Below are 19,022 nucleotides of genomic sequence, written 5' to 3'. Positions count from 1 at the left end.
CCTGGGTTATTCATTCACCAATATTAAACCGCAGGACAAAAGATGAGACAAAGTAGGGCTCCTTTCTCCAAGGCATGTGTTGATTTCAGAGCAGAGGTGGTCAACGTGGAAAACAATTTTCCTTGGAACTGGGCTGTGATGAGAGGTGCCTGCCATGATCATAACCTACTGTCTCTTCCCCAATCCCTTCCTTCCAGTTTCTTAAGGCAGAAAATAATCTTCTGTGAAGATACTTGGCAACAGTTCCACCCAACAGAAACACATACTTCTGATGCACTGCTTTCAGATATTCTGGGTTTAGTTCAGCTGGCGGATGAGCTTATTGATGCGGTCACCCCTAGGAAAGGGTGCCATAATCCAGGGATCTCCCAAAAATGCTTCCCCAGGGAGGCAATTTCATGAATGAGGTCTTCCAGACAAATGACATCAAACTTCCCCAGATGCTCCTCAATCACTGTGTTGTCTGTCAGGGGGATGGTCTTATTCTTGACCCTTGCTTATCCACGTTTCGAGATGAGTTCCCGGACAGACTTCAGATTTGGAAATCCCCAGATCACATAAGGTTCTACTATCCATAGCATTTTTAGGCTTTTGGGGGTGACTTTAACAAAGACACCACTAAATATTTTCTTCAGACGAAGTCTTGCAATGGTCCTCTGCACCAGTAAGCTCACCCCATTAATCCTTTGGATGCTACAACAAAGGCCAAGGAATGTTTATCAGGTACTTCCAAAGCACGAGGTTTCACTTCTGGTCGTCTGATGCGCACGTGGTCACGTTTCTGCCTCCAAGAATCATGTAGGAATGATTCTAGTCACTTAAATCTGAATTCTTTTCCTTCTTCTTTGCCAAAAGTACCTGTTTTGCCTGGGTAGCTTTGAGGGCCTGATAAGCCTTCCTCTTTTTCAGGAGATTTTTCTGGAACCAAAGGGATCTTTTTTCTTTGCTCTTCCTCCGCCATCTCTCCAGTGCTGCAATTACTCAAGTTTACTTTTAGACTTTGATTCTAGGGTACTTACCAGCAGGTCATAACCATGAGAATTGAAATAGCACTGGTTAAGAGTCTGGCATTTGGGGACAGTCTATGTATTTTGAATTCTTGTTTTGCTTTGTGACCCTGGCAAACCATATAACTTCTTTATGCTTTAGCTGCCTTACTCATAAAATAGAGGTTTAAAGCACCTACATTATAGAAATGTTACAAGGATTAATGAGTTCATAGTCAGAGTGCTTGGGACTTTTCATGTGAGAAAAAAGGAAGGCAGGGAGGGAAGGAGGAAGAGAGAAAGGAAGAAATGAGGGAGTGGGAGAGCGAGGGAGGGAAGGAGGACTGATTTCTTCACTATTTTTGAAGAACTTTATTTTCGTCTCCTCCCCTTGCTTTTAAACTGAGAATATGCTTTGGCTTTTTAAACATCTGTACTTGCTGCTCATCTATAGAGAGACAAGTGCTGTTGACATGCCCAGAGGAAAGTGCTGCTCAGACACTAAAGCAGAGCAGGAACTGATGGGTGGCCTGTCCCCATCAGCCTGCCGTTCCCAGGCACTTAGCATCATTTGTCAGATCCTCTGGGAATGCATTTCCATAGATTGTTGAAATAGGCAGATTCCTTCCAGCTGCTGCTCAGTCTCACTGCACCCTTATTTCTGACCCAGGCAGCCATATTTCTGCCTGTGGTGGAGTGGGAGGTTAGTAGAGATAATTGTGCTTTTTGGCCAATCATTATATTAAGTGTTTTCTGCTCTTGTGCTTGAAAATTATTTCTTTGCTCTGAAAGCATCCAATAGCTTCAGTCAGAGGGCCAGGTACAGGTTTCTTTTTCTCTACATTAATGGATGCTTTTATGGGCTTACTTTCACTCTTGGCAGGACACATTTTCTACTTTCTACCAAGGCTGGCTCTTGGTTCCGACCCTGGTCTTGGCAAGGATGGGTTCATGGCTGCCTCCAAGGTGATGTTCTTGATTTCATAGCAGGAAGCATCAACTTTTCCTTGCCATATACTACCCATTTCTCACCCTCTTTCTTCCCCACAAACCCTGAACACTCATCTATTTACCCAGCAAGCATTTACTGATTTCCCACTGCATGAGGAATGCTATAATAAAGATTATGGGGATTCCACAAAAGTAAAGGAAGGAAGATAAGAAGGAAGGAAGGAAAGAGAGGAAGAAAGGTAGGTGATGGCTGATTTTGGGAAACTAATTATCTAGTTGGAGATTTGTTTAAAATTTCCACAGCAAATTATCAGTGCCTTACAATGCCTTTCTTGCTTATAACACAACATCTTCTATCTTGCATTGTAATTTTCTTTCTTTTTTTAGTTTTATTGATTTTACTTTTTTAAATACACGACATCAGAATGCATTACAGTTCTTATTACACATATAGAGTACAATTTTTCATATCTTTGTATATAGAGTATGTTCATGCCAATTCATGCCTTTATACATGTACTTTGTTTTTTTTTTTGCATTACAATTCTTATTACACGTATATACCACAATTTTTCATACCCGTTTATATATAAAGTATATTGATACCCAATTCATGTCTTCATACATGTACTTCGGATAATGATGATAATGATGTCCATCACATTCCACCGACCTTGCTAATCCCCTGCCCCCTCCCTTTCCCTCCCACTCCTCTGCCCTATCTAGAATTCCTCTAATCCTCACATGTTCCCCCTCCCTACCCCACTATGAGTCAGCCTCTTATATCAGAGAAAACATTCGGCATTTGTTTTTTTGGGATTGGCTGACTTCGATTAGCATTATCTTCTCCAACGCCATCCATTTATCTGCAAATGCCATGATTTTATTCTCTTTTGCATTGTAATTTTATATGTGCAATAAAAGCTCACCTGTTCTTTATTCTTATTTGTCCCTTCATTCAAATCCTCTTCTATGAGAAATAAACTTTTTATGTTGGTGCTTTTGTAAATGTCATCCACCCTGACACAGGCCCAGCACATAGAAATGCATTTCCCTCCCTCCCTTCTTCCTTGTCCATTCTTCCCTTCTCATCTTCCTTCTTGGTATTTGGATTGTGCTAATAATTTTATATAAACCATGCATATATCTAGGGTTACTCTTTTTTAATATTTATTTTTTAGTTATAGGTGGACACAATATTTTAATTTTATGTGGTGTTGAGGATTGAACCCAGTGCCTCACGCATGCTAGGTGAGCAGTCTACCTCTGAGCCATAACCCCAGCCCCTAGAGTCACTTTTTAGGTTTATCAGCAATAAACAATACCAGCAATACTTCGTTGATTCCTAGTGGCTTCATGCAGAAGATGGAGAAGAAAGGTTTGAGACTGATGGGTGTGAGCCAACACTACGTGAAGAAGAAGTGTACTGCCATCATAAGACATTTAGATTTTATGTAGGAAGTAATGTCTATTCGTGTTATATATTTGATGAATATTTACTATGAGTAGGCTCTCTTATAGGCATTGAGAATACAGCAGTGATAAAATCGATTAGGTCACATGAGGTTCTTACCCTGAAGGAGCTTTATTCTAGTGGAAGAAGACAGGTAACAAATGCAGAAATATGGTTTCTATGAATGAATAATAAGTACTATGAGGAAGATAAAATAGAATATTGTGAGGAGGAGTGTCTGGGGTGATGCTGGTCCCACCAGGCCTTTCTGAAGTGGTGACATTGGAGGTGAGAAGTAGACACTGGGAAGGAGGAAAGCATGTAGTGATGGGATGGGCAGGCTGGGAGGTGCACAGCATTCCAAGCTCAAGGTGCAGCAGATGCACTGCATGGATAAGTTTGTGCAAACAAGTTTGGCATCTTCAGGGAGGGAAAAAAAGGAGTGATGGGAGCCCAGGGCTGGGGACTGAATAGAGTGAGATGTGTTTCGAGAGATTAAAGGGTGGTCAGTTCTGCTGTCATTGGTAAGAAGTGTTGATATTTCTCAGTGGGAAATTCTGGAGAATTTTAAGTTAGATAGTTCTTCTAATTTACTTGAATGGTTGTCTGGAGGATAGATGGGAGAGAAGCAAGGGACAAGGGGCCAGTTAAGAGGCGGTTGCATCCAGGGGTGAGGTTAGAGTGGTTCTACCTGGGGACTAAGCAGGAGGTCACATATAGAGAGAAACTCACTTTTGTCTCACTCATTCCCTCACCCCTTGTAGAGAAGAGACATAATGCTGTGTAGAAACACTGATGATGAGAACAGTGTTCATACCCAAGAGAGAACCAAGGGTTCTGAGGTTGACTCTCACTTTATTTCACTGTTCTAACTCATTATCAGGCAGGGCTCTGTGTCTCACTCCACTGTTAAAAACACTCTGTGTCACAGAAGAAACAGAGGTTGGGTGATGAGAGACTTTGTGGCCCCCAGCCTGCATTCTCTTTTCCCAGTTGATTCCAAGACTTGACCTCTCAGCTCCTGAGGACATGGATAGTCTTCTCCAGCTGCTCTCTCTAAAATTAACACCTTCCCCCAACACCGGGGAGAACTTGACAAAGACATAATAATTGTGGGAGATTTCAACATCTCTTTCAATTAAAGATATTTAGTAATCCAATTAAGTGAACACACAGAAGAGCTGAATTTTTTGCTACTTTTAATACATTTAATTTAATTGTCATTTGTTGAAATTTAAACTGGAGAATGTTCAGTTTTCATTTGTAAATGGATGATTTATAAAGATTGAGGTGCTTGACATTGAAGAAACCCTCAAATTTTGACAAGTAAAGATTTTACATGTCATATTCTTGGGTTACAATCCAGTAAAAACAAAAAGATAGATGGATCACCTAAATTTTCTTCACTACTAGGATTAAATGAAGGGCTATATACCTAAATAATCTCTAAATAAGTCAAAAGGGAAATTATAAGTTTTCTAGGAAGGATTAAAAACAGAGAGTAGTTCATGCCCAAATCAATGTACACTGCAAAAGCTATACATACCCAAAGAAAAATACATAACCTTAAATATTTTTATTAGTACTGAGGAAGATAGGCTACAAATACAACTTCTTAATATTTATTTAAGAAATTAGAAAAACATAAAAACCAGAAGGAAAAGAATTAAAGATAAAACTATAATGAATTGAATTATAAATAGAATAAATAATTTTTAAAAAATGACCAATAAACCACTTGTTGAGTCTAAGGAGAAAAAGAGAAAAAGTATTTACTAGATTAGGTATAAGAAAGGGGGCAGAGACATAGATATTAGAAAAATTAAGAGTCCTAGGAGGTATTGCTTGCAATTTCATTATAACAAATTTGAAAAATTTGAAGGGAATAATTTGAAGAGAATAATTTATTTCCCAGAAGATATAAATAATCAATAGTAAAGAAGATACGGAAAATGACTGTTGGTGAAAACTGAAAAGGTGATAAAAGATCTATTTTTTAAAACCCCAGGAGAGGATAAATTCATAGCAATTGTCTAATTTTTAAAAAATGAATAACTTCTTTTGTTTTTTCAAGTGATTCCCAGCCATTTAAAAAAGAGAGACATCTCTCCAAAAGGTTTCTTGAAGCTATCATGACTTTAATACTAAAACTTGAAGAGGATAAGTAACAAGTATAATAAACCTCACTTATGAATATAGAAGCAAAAATTATAAGAAGTATTGAAAGAAATAATATGGCAATAAATAAAAAGAATTACACATTTGAACAAGTATTTTTATTTTAGACATGTAAAAATAGATTAATAGCAAGAAATCTAGCAACATTATTATATTAGCAAATAATATCTTTTGATAGATATGGAAGAAGGGTTGCTAAAAGTTATTAGCTGTTCCCAATTAAACTATAAAGAGCCAGACATAGCAGTGCTTACCTGTAATCCCAGCTACTTGGGACGCTGAGGTAGAAGGATCAAGAGTTCCATGCAAAAACAGCCCAATTATACTATAAGTAAAATAGTAACAGAAGGAAATTCTTTGTGGACATCATTTTAGCTGGCAATCATTATTTGTCCTATTTTGAAAATTAAATTTTCCTACTGCAACAATGTTTATGCTGCCCTCCCAAATTCATATGTTAAAATCTTAACTCCCACACTGATGTTATTAGGAGGTGGGACCATTGGGAGACTAGATCACCTTGAGAGTGGTGCCTCATATATGGGATTAGTACCCTTACAAAAGAGACCCCAGAGAGCTCTCCCACTCTTGCAATGAGAGGTCAAAGCAAAATCATAGCTGTCTATGAACCAGGAAGCAGGCCCTCACCAGATCCAACGCCAGCAACTTGATCTTGACTTCCCAGCATCCAGAATTGTGAAAAATAAATTTCTGTTGTTATAAGCCACCCAGTTTATGGTATTTTGTTCTAGCAACCCGAACCAGTTTTGACATAACTTTATGACAAAATGTTGTATTCTGAACTTGCTCATCAAGTGACTTCAAACAACTCTCCAACTAAATGGTTAGCTAGACCAGGTTTCCTTTCTTTTGCTAACTACAAAAATTCCATTCCATTACAAAATACTCATAACATTCACTCAGTTCCCTTGATATGAAATGTGAGGGAATCTCAGTCATTTGTCAGTAGAAAAACAATTGTTTGATGGTAGATAACTATGCACTGTCCAGGCCGAAGGTCAAGGGCATGCATGCATGCAGATTAACCTAATGATGACTCCTCCCTTTATTTACTCACTAACACTAGTGTGCTTTGTTATTTTCAGTTCCATCACAGAATTAAATAGAAACTCTATGTACCAAACCTGACAGCAAAATTATTCTAAAATCAAATTGTAAAATTTTTTCTACTAAAATTGGGAACTGATCAGGGATGTTCACTTATTATCATTGCTGTTTACTACTGCATGGGAAATCCCAGTGATAAAGAGACAAGAAAATGTAATAATTGCTATAAATATTGAAAAAAGAAAAGAGAAAACTATCATTTTTTTTGCTGCTGATGAAATTCAAGACTTCAGCAAATAAAAACACAAAAATTAATGAGAAAATTTGGCCAGGTGACCAACATAGATTTATATACAAGAGTCAGTCATTCAAAATTCTTTTTTTTTTCAAGATAGTAACATTTTTTTTTAAAGAGTGAGATAGAGAGAGAGATAGAGAGAGAATTTTTTTTTAATATTTATTTTTTAGTTCTCGGCGGACACAACATTTTTGTTTGTATGTGGTGCTGAGGATCGAACCCGGGCCGCATGCATGCCAGGCGAGCGCGCTACCACTTGAGCCACATCCCCAGCCCCAAAATTCTTAATAATAAGCACTGAGTAAAAGAAATGGGAAAAATATCATTTATATAAGTTATAAGATACAGAATTTCTAAATAAATTTTAAGAGAAAAGCACAGGAACAATATGAAGAAAATTATACAAATTTATTTATGACATTGTTCTAGTCAACTTTGCATCACTGTGACCAAAATACCTGACAGGAACAACTTAGAGGAAGAAAATTTTATTTGGGGCTCATGGTTTCAGTCCATAGATGACCGACTCCATTGCTTGGGGCCCAAGATGAACCCAGCATATCAGGAGAGGAGGACCCAACAGATGAAATATGCTCCGGTCATGTGGCAGGCTCAGGAAGCAGAGAGGTGCGGGCCACAGGGAAGATGCACCCTTCCAGAGCACACCCCTAGTGACCTACGCCCTCCAGTCATGCTCCCCTTGCCTACAGTTACCATTCAGTCATTCAAACTAGGATGGACTGATAAAGTTATAGCTCTCATATTCTCATCATTTTACCTTTGAACATCCCCACATTAACACAGGAGCCTTTGGGGGACACCTGATATCCAAACCATACAGACATTAAACAGATCTGAATAAATGGTAAAGTGAGGTTTTAATTTTATTGTTTTTAACATTTTAAATTGGTGCATTATAGATGTACATAGTGTTGGGATTTCTGTTTACATATTTATACATGCACACCATATAACCGTATAATTAGGCCAATATCATTCCCCAGTATTTCCCCTTTCCTCCGCTCCTTCCTCCCTGACCTCTTTCCTCTACTGTACTGATCCCCCTTTGATTTTCATAAGATAAAGTTTTTAAATGAGAAGACAATATAGTAATAATGTTGATTTCCCCTAAATTAATATAAATAATACCAACATGGAATTAAAAAATCTTTTTGGAATAGGGTAAAATTACCTTAAAGTTTGGGAGTAAGAATAGATGCTTAATAATAGTCAAAAATATAAAAGCATAGACTGACAAAGGAGAGTGTTTCTTATCAGATATTAGAACACACTAAAAAGCCATTCAAATCAAATCAATGGGATAGTAGCCTAGGAATTGACAGGTAGACAAGAGGATCAAGACAGAGAGGGCAGAAATAGATCTTTGCATGTAAGAGAATTTACAAAGCAAAAATTGGTATTTTAACACAATGGGAGAGATTATAATCATTTAATAAATACCAATTCTGGAAGAAAGTAAAATTTAACATTATATTATACCATATTAAAATAAAATTTCGAGATCATTAAAAAATGTCAATAAAGAAAAGAAAACATAATGAAAATTCTTCAAGAGAATTGTAAAAAAAATAAACTACTATTTAGGGATGGAAAACATCTCAAGCAAGACCAAACACCCCAAAAGTCTGTAGTGTGTGTGTGTGTGTGTGTGTGTGTGTATGTGTGTATGCATGTACACATGCTTACACATAATGCTTGTATATTTTTTCCCCAAATGGTAATGGTCATATCAAAGGTGGTTGAACTCACTTGTAGTCAGGAGACACAAATGAAAGTAACAATGAGATAGCTCTTAATAATCACCAGCCTGGAAAACATGTAAAGTTAATAACATTCCTTGCTGATAAGGATCCAGAGCAAAAAGTAGCCATATGTTACATATTCCAAACACAAAAGGATATTCTCCTACACAACCATAAACAACCGTCCAATTCATTGATTATTACTATTCAATCTGCAGAATCCATGCAAGTTTTATAAATTATCTTAATAATGTCCTTTATTACAAGAGTCCAGTTCATAATCATGTGCTACATTTAATTGTCATGTCTCTTCAGAACAGTTCCTTAGTTTTTCCTTGACTTTCATCTCCTTGGTACTTTGAAGATTACAATTTTTTTTTTTTTTGCTAATTCCTTACATTTGGGTTTGTCCAATGTTTCTTCATGATTAGATTCAGGTTATGCATCTCTGACAGAAACACCATTGAAGGGACGCTGTGCTCATCTCATTGTGTCCTACCACATGACACATGCATCATGTTTTTCCCACTACTAATCATATAAATATTGATTGCTTGATTAACATGGCATCCACCAGACTTCTCCACTGTGAAGTTATTCCTCTTGTTGTTTTTGATTAATATTTTGCAGGAGGTCATTTGAAACTACATAATACATAGTTTATTTCTCATTAAAGCCCAATTTACTTGTTGATTTGTTTATACTAGTATGGACTCATGTTGCCTATTTTACTCAATGGGGTCTAATTTTTCCCTATTATTATTTGTTTTCATGTTCAGAATGTGCCCAACTTGTCTGTAGAAGTCCTCTAGTTAGCATGTGTTTTCTGTCAACAGGTCCCATCATTTTATAGTGCCTCCTTGCTTTCCATAACAATATGATATAGGATCATCTTTGAATTTATCTTGTCCCAGCCCTGAGTCAGCCATTTCTCCAAGAAGTCCTGGTATCCTTAGTGGAGAATGATATTATCTGGGAGCTAGGTGTGTCCCTTGATGTTGAGGGAACTCTGCTTCCAATGCCAGTTTATGGACACTGTTGGTGAATATTGGTATCTGTCTCTCTCTCTGACACACACACACGTACATACGCACACATGCACGCATGCACACATGCGCACACACCCACAAATACACCTATTTTTTTGTATTCATAAATTGAAAACCACAATTTGCATCAAATCTTCATTTCCAATCCAACAACACAGGTGTAATCTAGTTTTTGCCCTTCCCATCATCATTTGAAGATTTATCTATTTAACCTTCCTTTTCACCTATTTATTTTTGTGAATTTTTAATAATACATTTTTAATTTGATCATTCTGTCTCAGTCAACATTTGCCCTCTTCAACCAGTGACTGAAATAAAAATCTAAAATTAAATAGCACTCAAACATATTATTATAGAAGAAATTTCAATGAACATTGTAATTATTTTTTACAAGTTTGTAGAACTTATGCTGCAGAAGTTATTATAGTTTAAAACTGAAGACTTCTAGGACACCCTGAATTTGCTTCTTTGATCGATCCCCTCTGTGTAACCGATTTCTCATCCCTGTGGCCAAGCCCTGGAGGCTCCGTGTGGATACCCTACTGGCTGTGTCTTCCTGTAATTCCCATGCTGGTCCACCCCTTCTCCGGAATGTGGCCCTTGCTCTGTTCAGGCTCTGAATCCTGAGGCAAGGGCTTAGAGGTAACCTTCCACCTTCGATAGGTTATGCGGGGCCCCTCGCCTGCCTGCTCACCTTCTTAACCTCCTCAGGCTCCCGCTCTGGGTTCTGGGCCACTGGCTCGCCCTCTATCCATTCCTAAGGAGTGGATGCCTATTTTTTTGAGTTCATTTAATATATTTAGGGCTGATTTTTTTCAGGAAGGATAGGAAGGACAAAGAATGGAAAGATGAAGAAGAGGAAGAGACATAATTTGTTTTTAATCTTCCTTCAATATATTCAAAGATATAAAATTACTCTAAGTGCTATTTAGGTGAATCTCCTAGATTTTTAATATATAGTGCTTCACTGTCATTCAGTTCTAAGTAGCTTATAATTGTCCCGGTGATTTTGTTTAACATTGGCAATATTCACTTATTTAAATAAGATGAGACTTTCAATCTGAAAGGCATTTTACTAGGCATGTTAAGGGCCAATGACCTCGTTCTGGCTTAACAAAGAAAGTCAACAATTATTTGTATTTTCAAGATGCCAATTTACACATCACCAAGGCAACACATCATAAGACAACCCTCAGCATTCTTAGCTTCTGAGAGCTGAGGAACTATTTCCCCGGGAGGTAACAACCATCTCTGACTTCTAGGTGTCTTACAAATCTTTGTTAAAATGATGCTGTCAGGTCAGTTGTATGCTGCAGAACATCCTGTGCTTTTCTGAAAGCTTCAGGGGAAAGTGAAGTATTTGTTCCTTAATTTGAAAAAATTCTTCACCAGATTTGGAAGCACCTACCACTTTTTTTTCAAGTGTAAATGGTAACAATATATGAAAATAAAAGAGAAGACAAAGTGAGAAGGTGCAGTTTATGAAAAACTGACCCTCACCAGAAACCACATATGCTGTTACCTTGATTTTAGACTTCCCAACCTCAAGAACTGAGAGAAATCTCAGAAAGCCCCAAACTCCATTTGGATTGGGTTATGTAATTTCTGCCTCTATGTATAGTAACATGTTTTTAAGATTCAGACATTACATTACATTGATTGCTATCCTTGCACAATCAGTGTGATACTATATCAGTATTTATAATATCTAAATATCTGGATAGAGGTTTCCTCAGTGCTCTACAACATAGGCAGTTTTGGGGCATGTATTCTAAGTGTGGGATAATGTCCTATGTATATCTCTGGGTTTTGGTTTACGTATCTATTCATTTGAGATTAAACTATTCTGTATTTTTCTTCCTGCCTCCTTTACTCTGGCTATCAGTTTCTCAGATTGGTGCCATGATCTGTCTTCCCAAAATTTACAAGTTGAAACCCGTTTCTCAATAAGAAGTGGGGCTTTGGAGAGTTGCTTAGGTCAAGAGGGTGGATCCCCCAAAATGGGATTAGTACTTCCATTAAAGAAGCCCCAGAGACCGGCCTTGTCTCTTCCATCATGTGAAGACAAAGTGAGAAGGTACAGTTTATGAAAAACTGACCCTCACTGGAAACCACATATGCTGTTACCTTGATTTTAGACTTCCCAGCCTCAAGAACTGAGAGAAATCGATTTTTGTTCCTCATAAGCCGCCTAGCATATGGCATTTTCATTATAGCAGCTTGAGTGGACAAAGACAAAATGTAAGTTAAAAAAATAATTAATTAATAATAATAATAATAATTAATAATTTCTTCTCTGTGTTCTGTCAATTATTATTTCATAGATGTTTAAATTTACATTATAAACTATATTATTAAATATACATTATATTATAAATATAAATTATACTGAAATCTTTTTGGTCTGTTATTCCTAATACCAGTATAAAACCTCTATTTACGCCACGTTTTACTTTTTTTGTTATTTTTTTATCTAATATTAAATTTTTTTATATTTGTTTTTTTTTCTGGTTCCAATCTAGTAGTTTATCTTTTATTCTTTTTTTTTTTCCAAAGATTTTCCACTTTGAATTGTAACCCACCCCTTGACTCAAGAAGTACAACAATAAAAATTGCTTCTGCCTGTGTGCTTTCCCCTTACCTTAATGCCCTGCTTTTCCTTGGAAATAATAGTAATCCTAAATTTTGTATTTATCATTGCCTTTTTTTAAAAAATAGTTTTACCATATATCTATCTTTCAGCCTACCTATTATATATAATAAATATGTGGCATGAGAACATATATACATACATACATATAGTAAATACACCTACACACACACACATATGGCATATGCATATACATACCTGCATACATAAGTGTGTGTAAATGCATTCCAAAACAATATTCTTTATTATTAGTTTTTTTAAACTTTACCAGTATTTTTCCTGCCTGGAGCTGTTGGGGATGGAACTCAGGGTCTCACACACTCTACTACTGAGCTACATCCCCAACCATCTTTTCCTATCTTTTTCATTATTATTTTTTTATTTGTTCTACTTAGTTGTATATGACAGCAAAATGCATTTCAATTCATCATACACAAATGAAGTGCAACATTTCAATTCTCTAGTTGTACACAATGTAGAGATGTACCATTTGTGTAATCATACATGTACCTAGGGTAATGATGTCCATCTCATTCCACCATCTTTCCTAACCCCATAACCCCTCCGTATCCTTCCCTTTGCCCAATCAAAAGTTGTCCCATTCTTCCTGTGCCTCCCCCTGCTCCGTATCATAGATCAGCATCCTCTAATCAGAGAAAATATTTGGCCTTTAATTTTCTGGGATTGGCTTACTTCACTTAGCATATACCCAAAGGACTTAAAATCAGCATACTATAGTGACATAGCCACATCAATGTTTATAGCAGCTGAATCCACAATAATTAAACTATGGAACAACCTAGATGCCCATCAATAGCTGAATGGACAAAGAAATTTTTACATGGTGCCAATACCATGCTGTTTTTGCTACTATTGCTCTATAGTATAGTTTAAGGTCTGGTATTGTGACCTTAAGGTCTGGTATTCTCCAACTCCATCCATTTACCTGCAAATGACGTAATTTTATTCTCTTTTAATTCTGAGTAATATTCCATTGTGTATATACACCAGAATTTCTTTATCCATTCATCTATTGATGGGCATCTAGGTTGGTTCCATAGTTTAGCTACTGTGAATTCAGTTGCTATAAATATTGGTGTGGCTATATCACTATAGTATGCTGATTTTAAGTCCTTTGGGTATAGACCAAGGAGTAGGATAATTGAGTCAAATGGTGGTCTCATTCCAAGTTTTCTGAGGAATCTCCATACTGCTTTCCAAAGTGGTTGCACCAATTTGAAGCCCACCAGCAATGTATGAATGTACCATTTTCCCCACATCCTCTCCAAAACTTATTATTGCTTGTGTTCTTGATAACTGCCATTCTGACTGGGGTGAGATGAAATCTTAAGAGTAGTTTTGATTTACATTTCTCTAATTACTAAAGATGTTGAACAATTTTTTATATATTTGTTGATCAATTGTATATTTTCTTCTGAGAAGTGTTTGTTCAGCTCCATAACCCATTTATCTATTGGGTTGTTTTTTTTTTTTTTTTGGTATTAAGTCTTTTGAGTTCTTTATATATCCTGGCGATTAGTGCTGTATCTGGTGTGCATGTGGTAAAAATTTGATCCCATACTGTAGGGTCTCTCTTCACCTCAATGATTATTTCCTTTGCTGCGAAGAAGCTTTTTAGTTTGAGTCCATCCCATTTATTGATTCTTGATTTTATTTCTTGTGCTTTAGGGGTCTTATTAAGGAAGTCAGGGCCTAATCTGATATGATGGACATTTGGGTCTACTTTTTCTTCTATTAGGCACAGGGTCTCTTGTCTAATTCCTAGATTCTTGATCCACTTTGAGTTGAGTTTTGTGCATGATAAGAGATAGAGTTTTAATTTCATTTTGCTACATATGGATTTTCAGTTTTCCCAGCACCATTTGTTGAAGAGGCTATCTATTCTCCAATGTATTTTGTGGTGCCTTTGTCTAGCATGTGGGTTGGTCTCTGTATCTACTATTATGTACCATTGGTCTGCATGTCTATTTTAGTGCCAATACTATGCTGTTTTTGCTATTTTTGCTCTGTAGTATAGTTTAAGGTCTGGTATTGTGATGCCTCCTGCTTCACTCTTCTTGCTAAGGATTGCTTTGGCTATTCTGGATCTCTTATTTTTCCAAATGAATTTCATGATTGCTTTTTCTATTTCTATAAGGAATGACTTTGGTCTTTTAATTGGAGTCGCATTGAATCTGTATAGCGCTTTGGGTAGTATGGCCATTTTGACAATATTATTTTTGCCTAACCAAGGGCATGGGAGATCTTTCCATATTCTAAGTTCCTCTTCAATATCCTTCTTTAGTGTTCTTATTTTTCATTGTAGAGGTCTTTCACTTCTTTTGTTAGATTGATTCCCAAGTATTTTACTTTTTTTTTGGAGGTTATTTTGAATGGAGGTAGTTTTCCTAATTTCTCTTTCAGTGGATTCATCACTTATGTATAAAAATGTATTTGATTGGGTATTGATTTTATATCCTGCTACTTTGCTGAATTCATTTATTAGTTCTAGAAGTTTTCTGGTGGAATTTTTTGGATCTTGTAAATATAGAATCATGTCATAGGCAAATAGCGATTGTTTGAGTTCTTCTTTTCCTATGTGTATTCCTTTAATTTAGTTTGTGTGTCTGATTGCTCTGGCTAGAATTTCAAGGACTATGTTGAGTAAAAGTTGTGAAAGAGGGCATCCCTGTCTTGTTCTAGTTTGTAGAGGGAATACTTCCAATTTTTCTCCATTTAGAATGATGTTGGCCTGGGGCTTAGCATAGACAGTTTTTATAATGGTGAAGTATGATCCTACTATTCCTAGTTTTTCTAGTGAACATGAAGAGGTGCTGTATTTTATTGAATGCTTTTTCAGCATCTGTTGAGATAATCATATGATTTTTGTATTTAAGTCTATTGATGTAATGAATTACATTTATTGATTTTCATATATTGAACCAAACTTGCATCCCTGGGACGAACCTCACTTGATTGTGGTGCACTATCTTTTAAATATGTTTTTGTATGTGATTGGCCAGGATTTTATTGAGAATTTTTGTGTCGCTATGTTCATTAGGGATAATGTTCTGAAGTTTTCTTTCCTTGATGTATTTTTGTCTAGTTTTGGTATCAGGGTGATGCTAGCCTCATAGAATGAATTTGAAGAGTTCCCTCCTTTTCTATTTCATGAAATAATTTGAGGAGTATTAGTGTTAGTTATTCTTTGAAGGTCTTGTAGAACTTGGTTAAGAATCCATCTGGTCCTGTGCTTTTCTTGGTTGGTAGGCTTTTGATGGTGTCTTCTATTTCCTTGCTTGAAATTGATTCATTTAAATTGTGTATGTTCTCCATATTCAGTTTAGGTAGATCAAAAGTTTCTAAAATTTGTCAGTGTCATTGAGATTTTCTATTTTATTGGAGTATAGATTAGAAAATAGATTTTCTAATTATCTTCTGTATTTCACTAGTGTCTGTGGTGATATTTTCTTTTTTACCATGAATTTTAGTAATTTGAGTTTTCTCTCTTCTTCTCTTTGTTAGCATGGTTAAGGATTTATCAGTTTTATTTATTTTTTTCAAAGAACCAACTTTTGATTTTTTTGAATTTTTTCTTTTGTTTCAATTTCATTGATCTCAGTTCTGATTTTAATTATTTCCTGTCTTTTACTACTTTTGGTGTTGATTTGTTCTTTTTCTAGGGCTTTGAGATGTAATGTTAGGTCATGTTGAAGTTTTATTCTTTTAATTAATGAGCTCAATACAATGAATTTTCCTCTTAGCACTACCATCGTGTCTCAGAGATTTTCACATGTTGCATCAGTGTTCTCATTTATCTCTAAGAATTTTTTTTAAATCTCCTCTCTGATGTCTTCTACTATCCATTGCTCATTCAATATCATATTATTTATTCTCCAGGTGTTAGAGTAGCTTCTATTTTTTATTTTGTCATTGATTTCTAGTTTCATTCCATTATGATCTGAGAAAATACTGGGTAGTATCTATTTTTTTGTATTTGCCGAGAGTTGCTCTTTGGCATAATATATGGTCTATTTTAGAGAAGGATCCATGTGCTGCTGAGAAGTAGATGTATTTGTGTGATGACTGATGAAATACTCTATATATCTCTGTTAAGTCTAATTCATTGATTGTATTATTGAGCTCTATAGTTTCTTTGTTTAGTTTTGGTTTGGAAGATCTATCCAATGGTGATAGAGGTATGTTAAAGTCAGCAAGTATTATTATGTTGTGATCTATTTGCTTCCTGAAATTGAGAGGGGCTTGTTTGATATATGTAGGTGCTCCCTTGTTTAGAGCATAGATATTTATGACTATTATGTCTTGTTGATGTATGGTTCTCTTAAGCAGTATGAAAAGTCCTTTATCTCTTCTGACTAAGTTTGGTTTGAAGTTCACTTTATCTGATATGAAAATGGAAATCCCTGCTTGTTCATGTGGCTTATGTGAATGATATGTTTTTTCCCATCCTTTCACCTTCAGTCTGTGTATGTCTTTTCCTGTGAGATGAGTCTCTTGAAGGAAGCATATTGTTGGATATTTTTTTTTTCATTGAATCTGCCAGACTATGTCTTTTAATTGATGAGTATAGGCCATTCACATTCAGGGTTATTATTGAGACGTGGTTTGTATTCCCAGTCATTTTGGTTTATTTTTGGTTTTTAACTTGAGTTGGTTTCTCCTTTGATTGGTTTTTCCTTTAGTGTGATTCCTTCCTTTGCTGATTTTCATTTCCTCCTTATGGAATATTTTGCTAAGGATGTTTTGTAGTGTAGGGTTTCTTGTTATAAATTATTTTAATTTTTGTTTATCATGGAAGGTTTTTATTTCATCATCAAATCTGGATGATGAAATATTGCTGGATATAAGATTTTTGGTTGGTATCCATTTTCTTTCAGAGCTTGGTGTATGTTGTTCCAGGATCTCCTAGCTTTGATGGTCTGGGTTGAAAAATCTGCTGAGATACAAATTGGTTTCCTGTATATGTAATCTAAAACTTTTCTCTTGTGGCTTTTAAAATTCTCTCATTATTCTGTATTCTAGACATTTTCATTGTAATGTGCCTTGGTGTGGATCTGTTGTAATTTTGTACATTTTGTGTCCTGTTATCCTCTTGTATTTGATTTTCCAATTCATTCTTCATGTTTGGGAAATTTTCTGATATTATTTCATTGACGAGATTGTACATTCCTTTGGTTTATAACTTTATGTCTTCCTCTATCCTGATAGTTCTTAGATTTGGTCTTTTCATGTCATCCCATAATTCTTGGATGTTCTGTTCATGGTTTCCTTATCATCTTTACTATGTGGTCAACTTTATTTTCAAGATTATATATTTTATCTTCATTGCCTGAGGTTCTGTCTTCCAAGTATTCTAGTCAGTTGTTGACACTTTCTATTGATTTTTTTATTTGGGTTATTGTTTCCTTCATTTCAGGGATTTCCATTTGTCTTTTTTTTTCAGGGTTTCAATCTCTTGAAGTAATCTTTTGCTACCTGTATTTCCTATCTTATCTCTTTGTTGGAGAAGTCAATTATTGCCTATATTTGCTCTCTTAATTCATTCTTTGCTTCGCATATCATTTTAATTGTGTACATTCTGAACTCCTTCTCTGACATTTCATCTACTGTGCTATCAGTGAAATCTATTATTGTATCAACTTGGTTTGTTTTGGGCATTTTCTTCCCTTGTTTCTTCATATTGTTTGTGTGTCTTCCTTTCTAGCAGTGTGGATTTGAGGTATTACAGTTTCTACCTTATAATCTTATAGTGTCCCTGTAGTTTACCAATACCTTGCCTGCAGGAACCTGGATGATGGCCTTGTAAGTCCTGGCTGTTGTCACTAGATGGAAGCCAGTGGGAAAAGCCACCCTAAGAGATGGTAGATGGAGCTCAAGTCCTACCATGCATGCATGGTCACTCTGCTTCTATGGGGTCTTCTGCTGCTCCTCCTTCCACATGGAGGACAGGTGGAGGTTGTCTGCTCTCTTTTATATCTTAAAGACAACTATCTTCTTGCTGTGTCCTTGCATGGTGGCAACAGAGCTCTGATATCTTCTTGTTATGGTACTAATACCATCATAAGAACCCTACCCTCATGACCTCATCTAAACCTAAGTGCCTCCCCAAAACCTCATCTCCTATTGCCATCACATTGTTAGTTAGGGATTCAACATATAAATTTGGGGGCACACATATATTCAGTTCATAATGAAAGCCTAAACATGATTTGATTGGCTTATACCTAAATATTTAAATTTATGAGCAAGTATGAGTTATTATATTTTAAATTTGGTGTCCACGTGTTTATCACTCATATGTAGAAGTACAATTGATTTTGTATATTTATTTTCTATTCTGTGACCTTGCCAAAATGGTTAATTAATTGTGAGAGTTTTGTTTTAGTTTTAGATTTCTTGGAATTTTCTGCATAGACAAATCACTATGTTGAATGAGAGTTATGAATGGAAATTTTTACCTTGTTCCTGAATTCAGTTAAAGCATTCAGTCTGTCACATTAAGTATAAGGTTAATGACAAAGACTTCTGTTGAAGCTCCTTATCAGTTGAAGAATTTCTCCTCCATGTCTATTTTTCTTAGAGTTTTATAATGAATGAGCATTGAA

General features: G+C 35.9%; 1 pseudogene; it reads right to left on the bottom strand.

Moving 5' to 3' along the window:
• Positions 1 to 297: 297 nt before the first annotated feature.
• LOC114096293 (ribosomal protein uL30-like) lies at positions 298 to 979 on the bottom strand (annotated as a pseudogene).
• Between the last annotated feature and the right edge of the window lie 18,043 nt (positions 980 to 19,022).

Source organism: Marmota flaviventris, chromosome 7 (assembly GCF_047511675.1).
Source record: "Marmota flaviventris isolate mMarFla1 chromosome 7, mMarFla1.hap1, whole genome shotgun sequence".
NCBI lineage: Eukaryota > Metazoa > Chordata > Mammalia > Rodentia > Sciuridae > Marmota > Marmota flaviventris.
This window is presented reverse-complemented; position numbering and strand designations above follow the sequence as displayed.